Raw genomic sequence first — 12,021 nt, 5'->3', positions numbered from 1 at the left:
ACTGCTCATCTATTATACTTCTAGGTACCCCACAATTTACTAGCCAATTCTACAAATCTCTGTGAGTCAAACCATTTTGACTCCTGCTCTGAGTTTGCTGTGTATTATAATAGCCACATCCACCCTCTCTTTGGTGATTAAGTGCTGTCACCTGGCTTCTGCCAACTAGGGATCTGGTCATCTTATTATGTTTAAAGATTCCAGCTCAGTGACAGCAGTTGCCACAGTAATATATGACCTACAGAAAAATGCAAGTACAGAGCTCTTCATGGATGATGGTTCTAGTCTCACAAATTCATTTCTCAGTGTCTGGTAAAAGGTGCATCCTCCAGACTTTCCTGGGGTTTAAGAGTAGGCTTTGCATGATAAATCCACTCTAACATTCCAATCTCTCTAAGCCCCTGGTTTCCATCATCTACATTATACCAGGGCAGTTCTGGCATATCAACCTCAGGTAATGTCAGCCACCTTTTGATCCATGTTTCAGCCAACCATCCAAACAAACTGTTAATGCCTTTTCCAACCACTCAAGCTAGAACAGTGAATGCAGAAGTTTTGCTTAGTGGACTCATATCATAAATTCAGCCTGATCCAGCATTATATTCCTCCCACCATCATCCCACACCCTTAAAATCCATTGCCACACGTATTCCCCCAATTATGTCTATATAAATTAGAAAACTCACACAGTTCTTTTGGAGTATAGCATACCTCCTTATGTGTGACACTTTTTACCTCACTTTTAGGGGCCTGTTGGGACTTCAGTTTAGTTATGGGTCTGGAAGAAATGAGGGGTGATGGGGGTGGTTCATGAAAAGAATTAGAAATATGTTCCAAGCCATTTACTTCAGGGCATTCATTTGCAGTTTCATTTGGTGAAGCAGGATAATTTCCTTTAAGCCTAATCCCTTCAGGTGGAGGTTGGGTGGCCAACTCCTCAAGGCAGGCTGATGTGAAGGGGTGTGTCCTCAGGGCAGACTATTACAGGGTTATCTAGAGGAGATCCAGCATGACCTAGGGTTTCAACCTCACCACGGACATCATTATCAATCTATATGTCACCATCCCATTTTTCAGAGTCGCACTCCTTTTGAATCGATGCCCTCACATTGATTACGCAGTGTCTCATAGTAGGTCTTTATGGATTTATTCTGTTTGGGGCATGCTGCACTTCTTGGATCTGTAGAGGAAACTGAATGGTAGAGCCATGCATTCTGAGACATTGTATCAACATTCTTTTAATTGGTCTTCAGAACAGTAGTTTTTGTTGTTGAAATGTAAGAGTTTTTCAACCCCCTATGCATAGAGGGAGTACGAGAAAAATGGGAAGAAGAGAAAGGAGCAGAAAAAAATATTCAGGTAATGGCCGAAAGCTTCCAACATTGAAGAAAAATAGTAGCGTATACAACCAAGAAGTTTACTGAATTCAGAGTAAATAAATATGGAGCCAAAATGTTCCGTACCAAAGACAAAGAAAAAGTCTTGAAGGCAAAGCAGAAGAAAAGCATTTGCTAAATATAGTGCAGACCCAAATATGATTAACAGTTGACTCAGAAACATTGGAGGCCAAAAGGTGGTAGGATAAGATTTCAAAATGCTGAAAGAAAAAATAACCTCTTAACCAATAATCTTACATCCCACCCAATTTTATTGGTCATTTCATCAGAAAGGGACAAGGTAATTCTAAAATTCATATGGAAATGCAAGGTACCCTAAGTAGCCAAAACCGTCTTGAAAAAGTACAAATTTGGAGAATTCATTCTTCCTAATTTCAACACTTATTACGCAGCTGCAGTAATCAAGGCAGTAGGGCACTCGAAAAAGAAAATACAGAAAGATTAATGCAATAGAACTGTAAGACCAGAAGTAAATTCATGCATCAACTGTTTTTTGAAAAGGCACCAAGACTATTCAATAGGGAAAAACAATGGCCTCTTGACAAATGTTGCTGTGACAATTAGATATCCACATGCAAAAGAATGAGTTTGAACCCCTATCTCACACCAAATACAAAAATTAGGCCTAACTAGATCAAAGACCTAACAAAAGAATCAAAACAATAAAGTCTTTGAAGGAAATATAGCTGCAATCTTTGTGAACATGGATTAGGCCACAGATACTTAGATACGATACCAACAACACAAACAACCAAAGAAACAGAGATAAATTGGACTTTACCAAAATTAGAAACTTTTATATGTCAAAGGAAGCTATAAAGAATATAAAAGGACAACCCAGGGAATGGGAAAAAAGTATTTGTAAATCATATACCAGAGAAAAGTCTAGTATCCAGAATACATAAGGAACTCTAAAACTCAACAATGAAAACACAAGCAACCAACTAAAATGGGTAAAAATCTTCAATACATATTCCTCAAAAGACTATAAACAAATGACCAACAGTCACATGAAAAGATGCTCAATGTGCTTAGTCAATAGGGAAAAATAAATCAAAACCACAATAATATATTGTGTCAGTTTGAAAGGATTTATGTACCCTAGAAAATCCATGTGCTAATCTTAATCCCATTTTGTGGAGGCAGACTTTCTTCAATCCCTATTAAGTACTTTAGGTTGGGCGCTTGATTAGATTGCCTCCACAAAGCTGTGATTCACACAATTGTGGGCATTAACATTTGATTGGATGGAGCTGTGACTCCACCGATTCCAGGTAGGTCCTGAGTAGTTCAATGGAATCCTTTAAAAGAGGAGAAAGCAGACAGAGACCTTTAGAAACAAAGAATGAAAATGCCCCTGGGGGAGCTTCATGAAATGAGAAGCCTGGAGAGAAAGCTAGCAGACATCACCGTGTTCACCATGTGCCTTTCCAGTTGAGAGAGACCCTGGATGTCATTGATCTTCTTGAACCAAGGTATCTTTCCCTGGATGCCTTAGTCAGACCCATAACTCCACACATCATATGACTCCATCGGTATAAAATACAGATGCAGAATATGCAAGTCCAAAGAGACAAAATCATTTGTGGTTGCAGGTCTGGTGGTGGGGATGGGACGGAGGATGAGGACTGAGCACTAATGGGCACATGGTTTCCTTTTGCTGCTGGAAATGTTCTGGAGTTAGGTAGTGGTATACTTGCACAAGATTGTGAATATACTAGAAGACCCAGAATTGTACACTTTAAAATGGTGAATTTTATGTTATGTAAATTATATTTTAATTTTTGAAATTTGCAAAATTGGAGGTGAAAAAAGATATTATCAGTTAAACAAAAACTGGGAAAATCCATTGCTAACAAGTTCTCTGACAGGAAATACTAAAGAAGTTTTTTGGGCTGAAAATAAATGACACTAGAAAGTATTAAGAACCCATACCAAAAAATAAAGACTGCTGGCAAGGTAATTATAGAGGCAATTTAATGAAATTTACATGTGTGTATTCCTTAGATGCAGTTTTTCACAAATTGGATTTCATTAAATTACAAAAAACAAAAACAAAACTTTTGCACTGACAATACCATAAAGCAAATGAAAAGACAGCCCATAAAATGGGAGAAATTATTTGCAAATAACATATCTGATAATGGACTTGCATACAAAATATATATTAAAAAAACACCTTACTACTCAAAAGCAAAAGGACAAAAGAAGCCCACAAATTTTGATAAAGTATATGAAGAGATATTTCTCCAAAGAAGATAAAAAGGATGATAAGCACATGAAAATAAACTCAATATCATTAGTCATAAAGGAAATTTTCAAGCCAAAACCACAATTCAACCCACTAGGATGGCTATTATAAAAAAAAAAGGTAGAGGGAGAAGATGGCGGCTTAGTGGGATGCGCGGGTCCTGGTTCCTCCTCCAGAAAGGCAACTAGGGAAGCAGAAACGATGCGAGGCAGCTCCTGGAGTCACGACGGAGACCGAAGGGACAGCGTACCCCATTCTGGAACGGCTGAACGGGCAGACAGAATCCACTGCGATGAGGTACCCGAGGGGCGCGCATTTTCCCGGCCGGGGCGGCTGGCGACTGGGGTCCCCTCCACGCACGTGGCTCCTCGGTCTGACTGGGAACGTTGGATAGCGGGGCCCTCCCGTCACGCTTGGCGTCTCAGGCCAGCTGGGCAATTTGGACCGGCACTCCCCCAAGCCGCGGCGGCCAGCGACCCCCCCTCCACGTGCGGTTTCCCGGGCCGACTGCCCCACAGACAGACGAGCGCCACGAGCGCCACCTACTGGACAGGAAAAGAAAAACAGAGCCCAGAGATTTCACAGAAAAACCTTTCAACCAGCCGGGTCCCACACCCAGGGAAATCTGATCAAATGCCCAGACACCAGCAGAAAATAATGGATGATGCTCGGAAAATTGAAGATATGGCCCAGTCAAAGGAACAAACCAATAGTTCAAATGAGATACAGGAGCTGAGACAACTAATGCTGAATATACGAACAGAAATGGAAAAACTCTTCAAAAACCAAATCAATAAATTGAGGGAGGACATGAAGAAGACATGGGCTGAACAAAAAGAAGAAATAGAAAATCTGAAAAAACAAATCACAGAACTTATGGGAGTGAAGGACAAAGAAGAAAAAATGGAAAAAACAATGGATACCTACAATGGTAGATCTAAAGAGACAGAAGCTACAATTAGTGAACTGGAGGATGGAACATCTGAATTCCAAAAAGAAACAGAAACTATAGGGAAAAGAATGGAAAAACTTGAGCAGGGGATCAGGGAACTGAATGACAATATGAAGCGCACAAATATACGTGTTGTGAGTGTCCCAGAAGGAGAAGAGAAGGGAAAAGGAGAAAAACTAATGGAAGAAATTATCACTGAAAATTTCCCAACTCTTATGAAAGACCTAAATTTACAGATCCAAGAAGTGCAGCGCACCCCAAAGAGAATAGACCCAAATAGGCGTTCTCCAAGACATTTACTAGTTAGAATGTCAGAGGTCAAAGAGAAAGAGAGGATCTTGAAAGCAGCAAGAGAAAAACAATCTGTCACATACAAGGGAAACCCAATAAGACTATGTGTAGATTTCTCAGCAGAAACCATGGAAGCTAGAAGACAGTGGGATGATATATTTAAATTACTAAAAGAGAAAAACTGCCAACCAAGACTCCTATATCCAGCAAAATTGTCCTTCAAAAATGAAGGAGAAATTAAAACATTTATAGACAAAAAGTCACTGAGAGAATTTGTGACCAAGAGACCAGCTCTGCAAGAAATACTAAAGGGAGCACTAGAGTCAGATACGAAAAGACAGAAGAGAGAGGTATGGAGTAAAGTGTAGAAAGAAGGAAAATCAGATATGATATATATAATACAAAAGCCAAAATGGTAGAGGAAAATATTATCCAAACAGTAATAACACTAAAAGTTAATGGACTGAATTTTCCCAATCAAAAGACATAGAATGGCAGAATGGATTACGACCCAGCAATACCACTGCTAGGTATCTACTCAAAGGACTTAAGGGCAAAGACACAGACGGACACTTGCACACCAATGTTTATAGCAGCATTATCTACAATTGCAAAGAGATGGAAATAGCCAAAATGTCCATCAACAGACGAGTGGCTAAACAAACTGTGGTATATACATACGATGGAATATTATGCAGCTTTAAGACAGACTAAACTTATGAAGCATGTAATAACATGGATGGACCTAGAGAACATTATGCTGAGTGAGTCTAGCCAAAAACTAAAGGACAAATACTGTATGGTCCCACTGATGTGAACCGACATTCGAGAATCAGCTTGGAATATATCATTGGTAACAGAGACCAGCAGGAGTTAGAAACAGGGTAAGATAATGGGTAATTGGAGCTGAAGGGATACAGACTGTGCAACAGGACTAGATACAAAAACTCAAAAATGGACAGCACAATAATACCTAAGTGTAATGTAACTAGGTTGGAACACTGAATGAAGCTGCACCTGAAATATGGTTTTTTGTTTGTGTGTTTGTATCTTTTGTTTTTGTTTTTTCTTTTTCCTTTTCATATATATATATATTTTATTAGTATTATTATTTTAATTCTCTTCTCTGTATTAACATTCTATATCTTTTTCTGCTGTTTTGCTAGTTCTTTTCCTAAATCGATGCAAATGTACTAAGAAATGATGATCATGCATCTATGTGATAATACTAAGAATTACTGAGTGCATGTGTAGAATGGAATGATTTCTAAATGTTGTGTTAATTTCTTTTCTTTTTTTTGATTAATAAAAAAAATTTTTAAAAAATAAAAAAAATAAAAAAAAAAAGGTAGATTTGTCACAAGTGCTGACAAGGATGTAGAGACTTTGGAACCTTCATGTATTTGGGGGCTATTACTGCATCAGTAATTCTGATCCAGTAATCCTGGAGAACAGTTTGGCAGTTCTCAAAATATTAATCATACACTGGAGTCATTTAGACTCTCATACATGGCTAGTAGGAGTATTGTACAACTACTTTATCATCTGTTTGGCAATACCTAATAAAGTGTAACCTGTGTATAACTTTTTACCCAGTAATTTCATTTTCTGGTGTATAAACAATTGAAATTTTTGCTTATGCTAATCAGATGCACATACGCTAGATTAGATGATTACAGCAAAACTACTCATAATAGTGTCAAACTGTAAACAACCCAAATGTCCAATAATGGAGAATGGATATTGTTTTAGTTTGATAAAGCTTCCATAATGCAATAGACCAGAAATGGAACAGCTTTTAAAAAGGTAATTTATTAAGTTGCAAGTTTACAGTTCTAAGGCCATAGAAATATTCAAACTAAGGCATCAAAAGAAAGGTACCTTAATTCCAAAGAAAGGGCTTATGAAGTTTGGGGTTTCTCTCTCAGCTGAGAAGGCATGTGGCAATGTTAACCTGCTTTCTCTACCAGCTTCTCAAATGGCTTGCCCAGGGGCATTTTCTTTCTGCATCTCCAAAGGCCTCTGGCTGTATGGGCTCTCATGCTTTTTCCAAAATGGTTCCCTCTTAAAGGGCTCTATCTTGAATGGGTGGAGACATATCTCCATGAAAACTACCATGGAACCCAACTAATCAAAAGGTATCATCCACAGTTAGGTGGTTTACATCTCCATGGACATAATCCAAAAGTTACCACCCAGCAATATTGAATGAAGATTAAAGAACATGGCTTTTTGGGTACACAACAATTTCAAACTGGCACAGATATATAAATTGCAATATATTCACATTTTTAATGATATGACATTAAAATTTTAAAAACCAAAATTCCTGCATCACTTTGGATGCATCTCACAAAATATTCAATAATAAATGCCAGGTTCATAAGAGACAACCTTGTATTTATATGAAGTTCAAAACAGAAGAAACTACTCTTTGGTGTTAAAAGTAAGGATACTGGTGACTCTTTGGGAGAGAAGAGATGGAAAAAGGGTGCTTCTAAGGTGATAATAAAATCATGTTTATTGGTCTAGATGTGATTACATAACCATGTTAAAAAAAAAAGAGAAACTTACTGTTAGGGGGCATGGTTTGAACAGTTAATCATTACTAGAGTGTCCATCACCTTTTATTGAGGAGCCTCAGTTTCCAAAGAACAAGTCTCCTGTGCTAGGATAAGGTGGTCAAGAATAGGCAAGACTGACAGTAGGTCACCTGTCACCCTCAAAATAATTTCAGTGCAACTGGGGACATCTGGTTGTGGGTCATACAACTAGAACAGAGGTTATCCAACAGGTAAAAGATGTATCCTGTGCAAAGCACATAGTAAAACAAAACACTGAAAATATCCCCTTAGTTTGTAAGATTTTATCTTATTGCTTACAGACAGAATTATCATCATGAGTAATACAAACAGCATACCAAACTGCAGTCCCTTAAGATGTATTTTACAAAATTGGCCCATGTTCAGCTCTGAGCCCACGAAGAAAAAGAGGTTTTCTTTTGTAATACAATCTGGCCCCAATATAAGTTAGAATCAGATAAGCAATGGCCAGAGAATGGTTCTTTAAATTAATATACTATCTTGCCATTAGATCTATTCTGAAAAAAAAAGGAAGAGAAATTGTATGAGATCCCATATGTTCAGTCTTTTATGTCTTTATCTCAAAATAAGAACTTGCAGGGAAAAAAAGTAAAATTATGGTTCAGAGAGAAGGGATTCAAGCAAAGCAGTATAAATCTTAGTCACCAGATTCAGCTAAATCTTCAATTAAACCTGCATTATTGGATTCTAAACCAGATGGATTTACTCCTATCACACCTGATGCTTAATTCAGTGTCCCACCTTACATAGGGGAAGCTAAAATGAGACATACAAAGGAATCCACTAATCCTCCAGAAGCCACCATTTCAGTCTTATACCCTACATTGCCTGCTAGTTGAAAAGGAATGGTTCCCCCATCCCAGACCCAACAGAGTCCACAAATTGGCCCAGAGAATACTAAATCTAAGGCAAGTCCCTGCAGAACTGGATGACCAAAGCAACTAAAAAGGGATTATGTATGTACGTTCTCCCTTCTCCACTTCTGATATATATAATTAGAAACATATTCCTTCTTTTTGAGAAGACCTTAAAAAATGGATAAGTTTTTACTACCATTTTTGCTGATCATAACCCCACCTGAGAAATTATTCAAGCCCTCATGAACACCATCCTCTACCAGAAGGAACACAGATAGTTTGGGCAAAAGCCCTCCAGGAGGTCAATAGATTGCATGAATTGCAACCCACCAGATTCATACATCAGCAGCATTGACCACTCCAGGGACAGAGCCATATTAGGCCCAAAAGAACTTGGACACTAAGCCAAATTAGACCATTATAAAGGATGCATAATAGTAGAGGTGCAGAAGGGAATCCCAGAGTCAAAGAGTTTTAAAATGTTCAAAAAATGCAATGATGATTCATGTAGGATTTGAGAGCAATCAATCAAATAGTAGAGGGCATTCACCCAGTGATGCCAAAATCATAAACATTACTCACTACATTATCTGGAAATTTATGTTGTTTCATGGTACCAGACTTAAAAGATGCCTTCTACTGTGTATCTCTGAAACCAGAATCCCAAGAATGATTTGCTTTAGAATGAGAGGATTCCAAAACTAATGTAAAGTAACAATACTGCTGGACTGTGCTTTCCCAGAGATTTAAAAATGCCTCCACTACATTAGGAGAAACACTAGCTAAAGATTTAAGGGAACTCCAACTGGAAGAAAAAATGTTGCTACAATATGTAGATGATATTCTGACTGTCAGTACCAGCAAGGACGTTTCAGATCAGAATACTCTCCTAACTTCAATTTCCTGGCAGACCAAAGATACAAGATCTCCAAGAAAAAGGGCCAAATCTCACAGCCTGTTGTGAAACATTTAGGGTTTGAACTGTCAAGAGGACAAAAGAACTTGTTGCAGTAGAAAAGCATTAGCTAAAATAGCTGCACCAGTCCCTAGAGGCAGCTCTCAGGATTCCTGGAAATGACTGGATTTTACTGTAGCTGGATTCTAAATTTTGGATTTATTGCCAAACCTTTACATGAGGCCCATAGAGGAAAAAGATATCAAGCCTCTATATCAGACTGTTGAATGCCAGCAGACATTTCATAGTATTAAGGAAAAAATTTTAAGGATACCAGCTACTAACATAAGGAAAGCTTTCCATCTATGTATGCATGAGTGGCAGGGAATAAGACTTGGGGTATTAACTCAAAATTTAGGCAGCACATTTTTCCAAACAATTAGATATAGTGACTCAAGGATGGCCAGTGTACCTTCAAGCATTAGCTGTCACTTGCTACCTACTGCAGGAAGCCAAAAAGTTTACTCTGGGACAAAAACCACAGTTTAAATTTCTCACTGTGAGATACCCCTCCATGAACAAAAAGGAGAATATTGGCTCACTTCTGAGAGGTTAGGTAAGTACATGTCCATATTACTAGATAACCCTAATATTAATTTGAAGGCAGTTTCCTTTTTAAACCTAGCTACACTACATCTAAATACACAAGAACCCATCCACAATTGTATACAAATAATTGAAGAAGTCTATTGTAGCTGACCTGAGCTCACAGGGAAACTACTAGAAGACTGATGGAAGAGCTTCAAAGACCGAGGACTCCAAAGAGCTGAGTATGCTATAACTCTCTAGAAACTTCTAGATGCAAATGCATTTCCTCAAGGTATTCCTGCTCAGAATGCAGATCTTCAACCCTTCACCAAGGCCTTACATCTGGTAAATAAAAAAATTTTCATTTATACCGACTTAAAATATGACTTTTCAGTAGTCCATGCACATGGAACCATGTGGAAATAAAGAATGTTATTAATCTCAGGGAGAAAGTAAAGTAAACATACAGAAATCATATTAGCTTGTTAAAATCCATTATGTTGCCACAAAAAATAGCAATGGTCTATTGTCTGGGACATCAGAAAAGTGATGGCCTGATAGTAAAAGGAAATAACTTAGCTAACCAAGCTCATTAGCAAAATGAGCAGCAAAACCACAAAGCCAAACAGTAATGTACTGGCTGTGATACCTAGCATGGACTTGGACTCATTTAAGGCCTAATATTTGACAATGGATTTCAGCAAGGCTAATGAATGTAGTCTTTGTATTAGCCCCAAAACTCCCATTGAAGAGCTCTATAAGTCCACCAAGGAATGGTGAATTTATAATGAGCAAGGTATTATACTAGTTCCTGAGCATTTAATGAAAGAGATCATTACACATTTACATTCAGGAAATCATTATGGGAGGGATGCTATGGACCAGGGTTACAAAAGTTCATAATTGGCCTGAATATGCAGAAAATAATTCATAAGGTGGTCCAGAAGTGCTTCCAGGACAAAAATAATCTCAAAATAAGCTCTTCTTACTAGGGGAGTTCAGACAAGAGGAAAAGAACCAGGGGAGAACTGGCAAATAGATTTTACCACAATGCCAAAGACTAGAGAAAATTATATATACCTACTAATGTTCATAGACACCTTCTCTGGATTGATAGAAACCGTTCCTTGTAGGACAGAGAAAGTTTAAGAAGTAACAAAAAAGTCCTGGTAAAAGAAATTACCCCTAGGTTTGGACCTCCTTTCTCCACACAGAGCAATAATGGAGCAGTCTTTACCACTAGGGTGACCCAGCAAGTGGCCTGAGACCTAGAAATACATTGAAAGCGACACACTTCATGGAAGTTGCAATCCACAGGAAAAGCATGAAAGATGTATCCTTCCTGCCCTAAAGAAACTTTATCAAAGATCTGCCAAGAAACTAACTTAACATGAGAAAAAGCATTGCCAATTGCACTGCTTAAGTAAGAGTAGTGCCCAAAAGAGAGCTCCAATTGAGCTCTTATAAAATACTGTATGGGAGACTTTTCCTTAAGACCAGATTTTTATTTGGGGGTAGGATGGTGGCATAGAGATGGGTGGAATTTAGTTAGACCTCTACAGGAGATGGTGAGCAGCTAGGAACTGTCTGGAACAATAGCCTGTTGGACATCTGTGATTGGACATACATGACACACCAGTCTGGAATGAGTGAACGGGTTGATATCATGGCACAGAACTGTAAGTAAAGCCCCCAAACAATAGAGCCTCGTGTCCCTTGCCCACTGGCATGGCAGACTCAGTTGGAGACACTAATTTTATTTTTATTTTTCCTTTTTAAAATTATTCTTAGTAGTTCATTTTCAGACATTTTCAATTTTCAGGCAGACCCAGACAAAAGTGGAGTTAAGATGGGCCTGAGAGACAAAGAAGTAGTCAAGTGAAGGAGATATTTCCCTAAAGGGCTAGTCTTCCCCAAGAAAGGAGGAGAGAATAGGAGCCAGTTCAAGTGGCAGCCCTCAATCAAAGAATTCAGACTGCAATGCCTTGGAAACCAGAATAACCAAGGCACAACTTCTACCTCAGCCTAGTTTCAGCCATGCTCCTGGCAGGGACAGGTCTGCTTAGAATTAAAGGCCCCCCACAACTTTATGCCAGTAGGAGCTGCAGGCTGACAAGTGCTACATGACAGGATAAGAAAAGCACAGAGTCCAGAGGCCTCACCGAAAGCTCTGACAACTGCTGGATC

This window comes from Tamandua tetradactyla, chromosome 22 (assembly GCF_023851605.1).
Source record: "Tamandua tetradactyla isolate mTamTet1 chromosome 22, mTamTet1.pri, whole genome shotgun sequence".
In the NCBI taxonomy this organism is placed as follows: Eukaryota; Metazoa; Chordata; class Mammalia; order Pilosa; family Myrmecophagidae; genus Tamandua; species Tamandua tetradactyla.
The sequence above is the reverse complement of the archived record's forward strand: the minus strand, read 5'-3'. Positions refer to the sequence as shown.